The sequence below is a fragment of the Pinus tabuliformis genome, chromosome 8 (assembly GCF_031772625.1).
Source record: "Pinus tabuliformis cultivar Carrire ecotype Pingquan chromosome 8, CPIR1, whole genome shotgun sequence".
NCBI lineage: Eukaryota > Viridiplantae > Streptophyta > Pinopsida > Pinales > Pinaceae > Pinus > Pinus tabuliformis.
Genome location: NC_142294.1, coordinates 2,063,735,895 through 2,063,748,914, shown reverse-complemented (window position 1 = coordinate 2,063,748,914; position 13,020 = coordinate 2,063,735,895). Strand labels below are relative to the sequence as shown.

General features: G+C 38.3%; 1 pseudogene; it reads left to right on the top strand.

Moving 5' to 3' along the window:
* The first annotated feature begins 1,230 nt into the window (after window positions 1-1,230).
* LOC149244753 (DEAD-box ATP-dependent RNA helicase 35 pseudogene) lies at window positions 1,231-2,167 on the top strand (annotated as a pseudogene).
* Window positions 2,168-13,020: the final 10,853 nt, after the last annotated feature.

Sequence of the window (13,020 nt, the reverse complement as noted above, 5' to 3'; positions counted from 1 at the left end):
ATATATGAGGTGGTCGATGTATTCAATCTTATAATTGCCAAAGGAGCACATTGATTTCTTGGCAAAGAAAGGCAAGGACACAACCAATGTGTTGGACCATTGCGGAGACAATTATTTTATTGTTGATTGGAAGTGTTCTAACTAGCCTTTTGGAACAGGTAAATATGAATTTTAGAAATAATTTTGTGGTTTGTCTTATAAAATATAAAGTTTGTTTATTTAGGTTTTTTATTTAGAGAGCTCAACTACCACCTAATTGTCTCACTCTAAAAAATAGTCCATTATTTATTTTTTAAATAAAGATCTATTCTATGCCTATTTTTTTGGCATCTCAGAATTGATTTTATGACCATCTTCTCCTCTCTTCAATTTTCATCTTTCTTTCTTAATTGATAAAATTATTAATTGTTTCAATTAGTTTGAGAATTTCACATCCGTTATAGAAACTTCAAATTTTCAAACAATTTTTGTATAACTTTCAGATAGCCAATTAATGAATATTACAAGCTAAATTTATCTTTGCTACGTCTACCTCAACTTAGATGAGGCATATAGATTGGTATATTTGGGTTTTGAGGATGGCATACGAGAGTTTTTAATCATTTCAAATCTCAAATGCATACACTTTTCTCACTCCTCAACTATGCCTAATAATATTCATAATTTTTCAAAAGCGATTTGGTGAAACCTATGACTATAAAAGTAAGCAGGGTTAGTTCAACAAAAATTGGATGTCATATAGGATTATTAGTATGTCAAGTAAGAGGTTGGATTGTTTATTTACAATCACAAATTTCACCAGCATTAGACTGTTTATTTCAAACAATTTGTATAAGTGTTAGATAGAAAAATGATGAATATTGTAAGTTGAATTTATCTATGTTACAGGTGTTGGGAATCACGATTTTTGTTAGATCAAAACCCGCAAGTAGGTGTTAGTCAACGATTGCATTGCTAGAGATAAGGATCCATGAGAGGCGGTTAGTCCATGTCACGAAACACACAAGGAGCATTGGTTTATCCAATGTCCAACAATCTCCCCCCTAATGCGAGCCGATTGTGAATCAAACTCATGACCTATGCTCTGATACCAAATGTTGGGAATCACAATTATTGTTAGATCAAAATCCGTAGGTAGGTGTTAGTAAAGGATCGCATCGCTAGAGATAAGGATCCATGAGAAGCGGTTAGTCCATGTCACGAAACACACGGGGAGTGTTGGTTTGTATAATGTCTATCAGCAGGTGCCTCACCTTCGACGAGTTAGATATATTGGAAGATTTCCATTTCAAGGATGACAGACGAGAGGTTTTTAATAATTTCAAAGCTCAAAGGAAAACACTTCTCTTCTATGAAACTATGCCTAAATGGTTCATAATTTTGCAAGAAGTGCTCTTGTGAAACCCGTGACTGTAAACGTAGGCAAGGCTAGTGCAACAAACCTAGATGTCATGCATGAAGTTGAGTATGTCAAACAAGAGGCAAATATTGTTTATTTAATAGATTGTTTGCAGAAAACGCCCCCTCCTATTCTTATTTTATGTGAGAACAAGGAAGACGTTGACAATATTCATGAATACCTTCTTTTGAAAGGTGTGGAATTTGTGTCAATACATGGAGGAAAGGATGAGGAAGAAAGAGAATATGTAATTCTATCCTTTAAAGCTAGAAAATATGTCTTCGTGGAGATTAATGTTTCTTCAGAAGGGATTTATTTTCTTGGCATTCAACATGTTATCAATTACGATATACCTGCAGAGATAAAGAATTAATTATGTACATAGAATTGGATGAACTAGAAGATGTGGAAAAATTGGAATTGCAACCACCTTCATTAACAAGAATCAAATGGAGATTACACTTATTGATCTCAAGTATATCTTGAAGGAGGAAAAACAAAGGATACCACCATTTCTTGTGACATTTGATGATCCTATGGAAAATGTTGAGGCCATTTGTTGGGGTCCAGGTATGAACAATCTATTCACCCTTTTTCCTACATTAATTTATCTATTCGGGTGCGTATCCTTTCAAGGAAACACACAAAGTATATGCAGGGGCAAGGTTACCATCCATTACGGACCAAGTTTTTGTGATTAATACTCAAAACATTGCTGTAAAACTAAAACTAACTACAGTACTCAAGAAAAGCAATTACAAGAATTAACAATCTGTATCAGCAATTATGAAATAACAAATGACACATAATAGGAAATATGCAGCACTTGATTAGAAGAGCGGGCCCAGCTCTCTGATCAGGGCTGTGCTAATCACAACAAAGAATGGAGCAGCAAAAGAGATGATATATTATTAATCTGGAAAGAGCTATTACAATCTTGATGGGGAGTCCCCCTTTACAGGAATAACCTGTCTTTTATACACAACGAAGGAGAACAACGTATTTCCCCAAAACCTGGTAACCATATACCCAGAAATATACATTAGTTTAGGACGACACTGACATTGAATGAACATGATCAAAGAATGGTCCAAGAATGGTTCAGGGATCTATGACTTGAGCTACACGGCTTCCTTATGGCTGGTCGCTGCTGTGAATTGCGGATATGTTGTAGCATGCTAAAATATCGGTACCTATTCTCTGGAAGTTGCGGTCAAACATGTTTTTTAGTGCTGTGAATAGGAAAAACCCCGTGACTTTACTTCATTAATAAAATATTCCAATAGACAAAAAAAGGGGTAATTACCTTGCGGATTTAGCATAGTAAATATGGATGAATAAGTGAAAAAAGGACAAAAAGAAGGATGGAAATGCAACAGAAAGATAGCCCAATTTGGTGCCTGTTAGGTTCCTATACCAATAGGTGTCATATATCATGATTGACTTGATGAAGCTATATAATATGTTCATACCTTTTCTTGTTGCAAAGGTTTTCCATATTTGTAAAAATTCAAAAAATTAAAAACTGTAAAGAGGATATGCCCTAGAAAAAGAATAAAAGGGTAAAAAGAATAGAGAAAAGGTGAAAAAAGGAAAGAAAATGAACCCCAACAAAAGAAAAGACCATGAAAGTGTGCAAGTCTAAATGCCACTACTATTTAATTTTATGTATAATAAAGATTGTGTGCAACTTGTAACCTATGCCACAATCCATGGTAACCAAATAATTTAATCTTGGTTATTCCATGTTTTCAATTTCATGTCTTAGAAATAGAGAATAAAGATTTGACCAAACAGTTTAATCTTGGAAGATAAGTATATAGGTAGAGTGAAAAAAGGAGCTCAACATTTTAATCTGAGTCCTTGGATGTAATAAGTGTAGACTTATATAGGCATTACCATGTAAAAGAAAAGAAAAGTTTGATGAGGGTTTTCCAGTCTAAGTGCACCCAAATAAAGAAGTAAAAATGATACGTTAAGTAGGTAGCGTAGGTAGATGATGGTTGCAGAATAATATGTGTTGAATGATAAGTTTAAATGTGTAAATATTTTACTTTCATCACAAGGAAAATGGCATGTAGCACATGGAAGACATATCAACACTCAAAGTCAAAAATAATTAACCTCCCTACACATTTCCCCTTAAGTTTCACTAATTTCCCCTAAGTACTAAAGGCACTTACAAAGTTAGAGGGGCTCAGAGCATTTCTCTAACTTTTGGAGGGACTGGACCATCGGCCCAATAATTTGGAATACCTAAAGTACTTAAATCCCCTTCCTCAACAATTACCTCTTCATAAAGTCACTCACTCCCTTTATAAAGCTTTTCCTAAGTAAAATATTATTTTACTTAGGGAAATTAAAACATTCTCCATATAAACCCTCATATTTGTTTAGCCTAAGTTATAAATGTTATATGATGAAATATACTTTCAGAAACGTTTTATCTTAGCACATGTTGAATTTCCACAAAGTCATATTAACTTTTAACTTGTATTATTTAACTCCCGAAAATAAAACACCCATTACCCGTATTATTATTAAAAACCCAATAAATTATATATCCCACCCTTGGTTGCAAAATAACCATAAGAACACCGATAATTGGGATTAATTAGTTAAACCGTAACTAATTAAGAACCCAGACCCCGCCATGTTAAATGAGGATTAATTAGTCACCAAGATTAATTAATAAGTTAGTGACCAATCATATCGCCCCCGATATGAGTAACTCCTTTAATTAATATTGGGCTCGCCCTCCGTTATCCATCAGTCACTTCATCACCCTGATCATCGTCCGATCGGATCCCTCAGATCTGACGGCTATCGCTCGTATCACGTGGGCCTTTTGGTCAACCTTTAGCGTGCAATATGAGCTGTTTCCCAAATAGTGCCTATGCTACATGTCGAAAGATGTGTGGAATCGCGCGGTCCTCCCTAAAAACCACTTCCCTCCCAGAAGTGGTGCAATGAAACCCGCTTACCGCCTCCCATAAATGACAAAATGTCCTGTCATTCAATTGATACCAACTGTCACTGTCGTTAACCCGCCAATATCAACCATTTACCCGTTTAAACACGAAAACCCCAGTTTTGCTCGTTTTCACCTAATTGTGCAGTAAAACCCTATGTAACCCATCTGCGCCACTTGAAGCCTATGTTAACTGATTCAAGCATGGTTTACCTCCCAAAAATCATTTTGGACTCACTCCACAGACCTTTCAAGCTCAAATGAAACCTTTTCGACCTCCCCTGCAACACAATGCTTTCTTAACAGTTTGTTTTGTTTTGCAGGTGATCAGAAGACCACAGCCTTGGATAAATAGTCTTAATACTAGTCGTAAGACCTGTTTACTCCAAGATTGTTATCAAGTCTATTCAAATAGAGATGGAAGATAAAACATACAGTAAAAATACAAGCAAAGGAAACATGAAATTAGACGATTTACTGTTGAAATAGACAGTAAAAACCTAAAATATACAGTGTAGGTAAAAGGACACAGTAAAGAACAATCAAAGTGTATCAGGATTAAAGAGTATCAGATTGAAGACCAAGTCAAGTAAATCAGCTAGGATGAAGATAAACAGTGGGGAAGATAGTCACAAAACAGAGCATACAAATTCATGTCAAAGTGAAGACAGATGAATAAACAGAGCAGTAAAAGTAAAAAGTAAACAGTAAAAAGTAAAAGTAAACATGAAGACATTAAGGGTTAAACAAAGATGAAAAAACTTTCACCAGCTACAATGAATTTTATCCAAAGTAAAAGTGAAAAACAGTTGAAAGGAATTTAAGGTTAAAAGATGAAATCAAAGCAAAAATGGTACATTCTTCAGAAATTTCCTGTTTGAGTCATAGTTTTGTAGAAACTATTGTGGCCAATCCAAGAAGTATTTCATAAAACTGGAGGATTTTTTGGTTCCTAACAGGCTAATCGAAAAAAACCTATCTCAATTTTTACACAGGTATTACCAAAAGGGAGATAAGTGCATGTCTTGACAGCCCATTTTTCAGGTTGTGCAAAGTCCTGTTTTTGACATCATTTTGCAGAGAATATTGTGAATAGTTGGAGCTGAATTTTTGGAAACGAAGAGAGGTTTATCTCAAAAACATTCTTATATACAAAAACCTCTTTCATGTTTTACATATCTATCACGGATTGAGATATACAAGCATATTATTGGACCCTAAGTTTGCATAATTTCTAGGGCAGAATGCACAAAGGAAGGATGCAGTTAGTGACTGGGATGCCTCATCATCAACTAAGGGTTGCTATCAAATTCGACTTTCTCTTCTTCATCACCATAAATCCATAGAAATAGTGCCAAATAGAGTCATTAGTTGTGAAACTCCGCTATAAATATCTGTTAGTGTAAACAGTTGGAGATATTTGTGAAACTAATCTTGATATTTTTTCAAGATATTTCAGTTTACAATTAGTATAAATACTTCTTCATTTGAAATATTTTGTGTGGATTCTAAGAAATTTCTGTAGACTTATTATTTTGGAATAAAGTGCTGTTGGACAATTTTTGTATGGCTGGCTGGATGAAGAAATAGAGCAAAGGACTTTTTACAGGATTCATGTGTCAAACATTGGACAAATAAGTATTCTATATCTCATGTATTATTGGTTTCTGGTTTAGTATTTCAATTGTGTTTCATATCTAAATATTAAAAGGAAAAAGTATATTTCAGAGAATGGTTTAGTGCAATCTGTCTTTAAAATCGTTTTTATTCTAAATGTTTTCTTCTAAGCTATCATAGGCAAGGAATTCTTAATTGCTCCTGCTTCTTAGCATATCATTGTGATCATTTAATAAGAAATTCTTAATTGCTTTTATTAGTGATCACCCAATTTCCCTCTTCTTAAAACGTGTTGAAGGATTCTTAATTACCCTTCTTCCCTTTTAAGTCCATTCCATCCTTTCAAGTTACCATTTTCTCCTTGTTTAGCTATCTTACCCTGTGAAGCCCTCCTTTGTTGAATCATCCAAATCCACTTTATCCATCTGTAGTTGACTCCATAGCCCAATGGCTTGAGATACTCTGTTCTATCCATCTGCTCCTGAATTCCACCACCAAACACAATCGAAACCCCCAAGCTTTCATAACTAGCCTAATATCTCATAAAACTAGGCTGAATCTTAAAGAGAGAGCCCTCTCTGAGTATAGATTGGCTAGATTATGTACTTAAAAGTTGGTTTGTGGTTTCCTCAGAAATTTCTTTCTTTAACCTTGAGAAAATTCTAATTGATAACAGTGCCCAACATCTTCCCCCAACTAGGCTTTTGCATGTCCTCATGCAGTTCGTTGCCTTCATGGATCTAGGTTTCATAGACTGTTGGCTTCCTAAAGCTGAGCGAGATCATACTCTTCGGCCATCTCTGTCCCTAGAACTCTAAAACCTTCTGAGAGGAGGACTTCCTTCCACCAATCAGCCAAAACATTATATGTTGGGGTGTAATTTTCTACTAGGAACCAGATGATGAGGAACTAGAACCAGATCCCCATCCACCGGACCCCACATATTTAGACACACGCCACATACCTGGGCACTTTGGTGAGTGCTTGTTCAAAATTCGGTGCTCCAAATAGTTCCCTGTTTTGAACAGCTGTAGGTGACATCATCCATATTTTCTGACAGCAATCAAGGGCTTCATCTTGAAATGTGACTAATTTTCTGACACAAAGATCAAGGCACGACTTCTGTGTCCTTAGCATCCTTTCCTTGTTTCCCTCAATTCCCAAAAAGGTGTTGTGTTTAGTGAACATGGTTATTGACTTTTCATGTTCTCCTCTTACTATAAATGTCTTTGTAACTTGATTGGATTCAAATGTATTAAAAGCCTTCTGCCAACTGATCTGATTAAAAGTGTAAGAGGTGAGAGCCCTTAAATGAATGTCTCCCACATATGGGACTGGGTTGAATTCTCTGTCTAGGTGCAGTAGATACCCATGCATGTAAAACTCACACATCAAATGCTGAGTTGGCACATCATGGCTCCTCAATATGCGGAGGAATTGTACACCATCCTCTATTTCATAACTGATCTCGTTCTTGATGCTCTCCATGCAAAATAAAAGAAAACGTTCATGCAAGAATAAAGAATAACAAGAAGCATGGCAACAACATGCCATCACCTCTTGTGCTAAGTTAAACATCTACTCCTTATCAGCTTTCAACTCTACCACTTGCTTTTCCAGCTACTCCATCTTGATCTGCTGCTTCGCATGCCTCAACCTCATGACATCTATACGCGCCACATATTCAAAAATGGTTGTGGAGGCTCGTTCCTGAGTTCTTTTGACCTCACTTCGATACCGAGTTGTAATGGATTTCCAAGTATGCACTTCGGTTGTTAAGGCATATTCATAGTCTTCAAACAGTCAGTTGAACTGGTCTGTTTGAGTGGTAGCAGAAGTTGTGGCTATCTGGTCCACCTGAGTCCCTGCTTCCACTACTGTGGCTTTGGACCTTTTGGCCTACTGCTTGTATTTCTTCACCTGCTTCTGCAATTTGTGTACCTGCTTCCTTAATTTCCTAACCTCCATCTTAAGCTGCATTTTTTCTCTAAATTGCAGCTGGTATTTTTGTTTGACAAGTAGTCTTTGCTGTTCACATAGCTCCACCCATTCTTGCTTAACCAAAACTTCCTCAGTTTCGGCAACTGGTTCAGCTGGAGGTAAATCCCTCGGGACAACTTTCACTACGCCGATTGTCGGATTTCATTCCACTACCCGTTCTTCCTCAATTATTTCTTGTTTTATGGCCTTCTCACTTGACCTTACCATTGGCTCATTCGTTGGGACCGCTACACTTGGTCCCTCCTCTTCGCCAACAACTGATTCCTTTTGTTGTGGGATCACCATGACCGGTGGTGCCCTTATGAGATGATCACCTGTTAATATGTCTGCTGGAACCCCTTCGGGTTCTCCTACCTCGGGGATAACTACCTCTTCTCTCCTTTTAGACTCCAGAGTGTTTGTTGCATGGGCAACATCTATCCCACCCAGTTGTGGTCTTCATGATAAATTCAAGGCAGGAGGAATGACGATATCTTCTTCTGTGCACCAAGGGGAATGAGATACCCTTGCTCCTCTTGGGATAGAAGAGAAAAAGGAAAACTGGCAGGGATCTTCAGTGTTTGGTCCTGAGGTTGATGCTGGTTCTTGTGGAGCAGTGCCAACCTCATGCCCTAGTTCTCCCAGAACTTCCTCCATAGGTTCCATGGTTCTCCCAGTTCCGAGCTCTTCTTGTCCTAGTTCATCCTCTTCCATTGGTCCTATGGTTAGGGTGGTCACGACCTCTTCTTCATTCGGGTTGTCTTCCTCCATCGGTTCCACGGTGGCAGGAGGTCCTTGTGGGGTATCTTCAGCCGCAATATTGACCAATTCTCTCGTCCTTGCTTGTTGTGGTACTTGGTTGTTTTCATGTTGTCAATTTGCTCTGCTAGCTCTACAGTCAAGGTTGGTTCTTGTGGAACAACCTCGGCCATGGTACTAGTGGGCCTTTCTATGTTGACTCCTGCGTCCTCCATCGGTTCTGCAATTGCAGCTTGCTCTTGAGGAGTAGCCTCTTCTTCAAACTCTCCAGCTTCCATTTCCATCTCCTCTAGCTCCTCTTGGTCAACATAGTCATCTCCTTCTGCATATTCTTCCTCCACTGCTTCTAGTTCATCTCCCCTGGTGGCCACAACAGCTGTTATCTCTTCCTTCGTGGAATCCCAAAATAGATCCCACCGAATTATAATTCACCTAATTTCATTCATTACGAGCAGCTGGACTAGCCCATGATGGGTAATGACCTCCATCACCTATCACAACCATTGAGCAGAATGTGCCATCAGCTGAAGACTCCTTAGTAAGAAATAAGGCACATTTAATGAAAAGGCCTTTGCTTAGGGGAATCAGAGGTGAGCTAATATCTGGAGATGGTATTTAAACATAGTGGAGTATCTCCCTTCACAAGTTTTATATTTTATGACAAACTCTGCTACCTCTCCCCATGGATGCAGTAATGAGTTTTGGTCGTATCCTCGACACTTCTGGGCGATGCTTTCTCCTGCCTGCAAAAAGGCTTCAAGAAACTCTAGGAGGGAAGTCCTCCTTGAAAACCATCTCTGTCCATTTTGAGGGAGCCTACTAACTTCTACAATGGCTTCCTTCGTAACAGGGACTTCTATCCTGCGGACCCGAGAAATTTCTTCTTCCAGGTTGAGTGTGAATTCTACTGCAATTTCCTTGTTGGACCCCATAAACATGTCAAAGTAGACATTCCAACCTGTGTTTTCAAAGCCCTGCCATGCCTCCCAACTGTTTCGAACTCTTGTTGTATCTTCTGGCTCATGCCGCACAGACCGTCCACCCATCGCTGTAGAGGCAGGATTAGCACAACGAATGCAGTTAACTGGTAGGGGAAAATGACAAGGACCGAAATCGTTGGCAACAGTAATAACGTCATGGTTGCTTCGGGGAAAAGGATGGTACAATACTGGTACGTCTGAAGAAATCTTAGAGAATAATTGCGAGTGAAGGTAGTACAGTTGGACATTTTCAGTGGTTTAATGTGGCGTGTTGGGGAGGTGACCGGTTGTGACTTTTTGCGTACGAATACGCATTCCAATGCATCGAGGTTGTGATTACAAAATGCCATAATCATTAGATTTAGTTTGGTGTGAATTGTGTGACATGAATGCGTTTTCGTTGGTACGCCATTGTTTATTATGGCGGGACCCCCCAACTTAATTATGGCCATCTGCGACACGTATTGATATCTTTTAAAAATATTTTAATTAAATCCGTAAAAGTTAGCGGAGATGTACCTAGGGACCTACCTTGTGGTGGAGTAACAGCAAAACGGAGTAACAGCAATGATGGAGTAACAACAACAGGGAGTAACAACAGTTACAGAGTAACAGTACCAGTGGAGTAACAATAGTTATGGAGTAACAACACCAGCGGAGTAACAACAGTTGCGAAGTAATAACACCGACGGAGTAACAACACTGATAGAGTAATAGCAGTTACGGAGTAACAACACCGGCGGAGTAAAAGTAGTTGCGGAGTAACAGCACTGGCAGAGTAAAAACAATTGTGGAGTAACAACACCGATGGAGTAACAACAGTTGCAGAGTAACAACATCAGCAGAGTAACAGTAGTTGTGGAGTAATAGTACTGGCAGAGTAACAATAGTTGCGGAGTAACAGCAGTTGCGGAGTAACAACACTGGCGGAGTAACAACCCCGCCAGAGTAACGGCACCAGCGGAGTAACAACATTGGTGGAGTAACGGCAGCGGCTGAGTAGTAGCACCAGTGGAGTAACGGCACCAACAGAGTAACAACACTGAGTTTTACATTTCTCCTGGCTATATTCCTTTGTTATTCCTGCAAAATACAAACATGTGAGTAATAAAAATTCGTTTTTTTTTTTTTAAGAGCAGAGTGAGAGTGTCCTGTATACCAACAACCATTAAACCAGATGAATTAGAAATATGTTTGACAAAGGCATCTCTAGAGGCCGGACAATGGTATAGCTTTAGACTGTGTCCATTTACTAAGAACGAAGTATGATTCTCGTCTATTGTAATTAGTCTAACTGTTCCATTGTCAAACACAACATCCACTTCATATGGTCCCATCCAATGACTGTGAAGCTTGCCCTTGAAGTCTTTAAACCGGGAGTCGTAAAGTATTGCCCAATCCCCTACATGAAACACCTTGCTCTTGATAAATTTATCATGCCATTTCATTCTCTGTTGTTGAACAACAATATTTTTCTGGACAGCTACCGATCAAATCTCATCCAACTCATTGAGCTGTTCCAGTCAGTGTTTCTGTGCTTCTGATAAGTCTATGCCTACTTCTAAAGCTGTTCTGAGCGTGCTGATCTCAAATTCTACTGGAGACAAGGGGGATTTCCCATAGACTAACTCAAATGGAGAAAACCCGATTGTGTTCTGCCATGTTGTTCTATATGCCCATAAAGCTTCTAGAAGTTTCTGTGCCCAGTCCCAACGATGACTTGCTACTGTTTTTGTCAAGATATTTTCCAATATCTTGTTTGTACTTTCTACCTGTCCATTCACCTGGGGATGATAAGGGGTTGTTACTCTATGTTTAACCTCATATTTCTGCATCAGCTTCCCTATCATGTGAGATGTGAACTGCGCTCCTCCATCTGACACAATTTCCCTTGGAGTACCATATCGAGCAAAGATTACTTCAAAAAGAAAGTCTGCCACTACTTGCTCTGTTGCTCTCGCAACCACTCTGGCCTCTGTGGAGTACTGAAGAAGGTATGTTTTTATTGATTATTTTGTCATCTTTTCTTTAGAACTTGTAACATCTTTGCATCATGAACTAGGTAGATAATGGGAAATCATGACAAATCTATAAGATTTATATGCAACATGAAAACACTAATAATTGCCATTTCTTATGCAGGAAAAGGGAAAAACTAAAGATTGCCGCTCCAAAGAAAAAGACAGGGCCAAGCTAACTGTTGTCCCTTTGGCGGGGAACCATATGCAAACAAGACGATCTAAATTAAAACATCTCAGCCAAGGAAAGGAAAAGGAGATATCGACTCGGCGCAAGAAAATGACCGGATAACTAAGGATTAACAGCTTGGCGAATCCCTCAGGATCCTTTGATCCTGAGGGATCACTACTTTAACTATTTTCGCATCCTTGATATCTCTACTTCAGCTGTTATAAGTAGGGGCAGCACTGCTAGCCTGGGGATCGACTATTAATTTTTATGTAACTTTGCTCTGTATTTGAAACTTTGATCATCGACTCTCATTGAGAAGTGATCCATTGTAACTCTGTTTTAATGCTTTAATATAAATCTGGTTGTTGTTCCATCTTTGATCCTGGAATAATTTCAAGCGGTGTGTCCCTGGAGGCTAAGGGCCCAGCCCTGGTGGAACACTTGCTCCTGTATCATTATCTTTAGTTCCTGTGTGGTTTTTGTTATTAGCTTTGATCGGTAATCTTGTGTGTTTTTTTATTTTACCATAACTCTGTTATATTTACAATATCATCTCTGTAACAGGAAAGTCGTATTGTTCATTCTGACCTTATAACATATTGTTGTTCCTTTAAGTCATTAATGTAACATTACTGTTCTTTACAGAATGCTATTGTTGTTCAATTACAGAGTAACCGAGCTGTAATATTCTTAAGTTGGTATTACTGTATTCATCTATGGTTTATACTTCATACGATTTCTGTTCAATTGACATTGTTGTTCCATTATGAATTGTGATCGTTATCCTTTCTAACTGAGATCAATATTTGTGGTATCAGACTCAGATTACTGTTTCTCTTAATATCTCTGTGTGCTGTGTGTGTTATTTATTTCGGTACTGTATATTCACAATTGGCTCTAAGCGTTGTTCTATATTTCATTGGTAATTGGTTGCCGTTCCATTTCTATTTGCTGTCTGATTTATCCTTTAAGTAAAGATTGCCATCTGATTTCTGTAGGATACGATTGCTGCACTTGTTCCTGTAGATTAAGGTGTTGCTATTCATCAGACTTAGTTGCTGTTACATTTTCTAGTTGCTGTTCCATTTCCTGTTATTTACGTTATTGGTGTGCAGAATGATCTG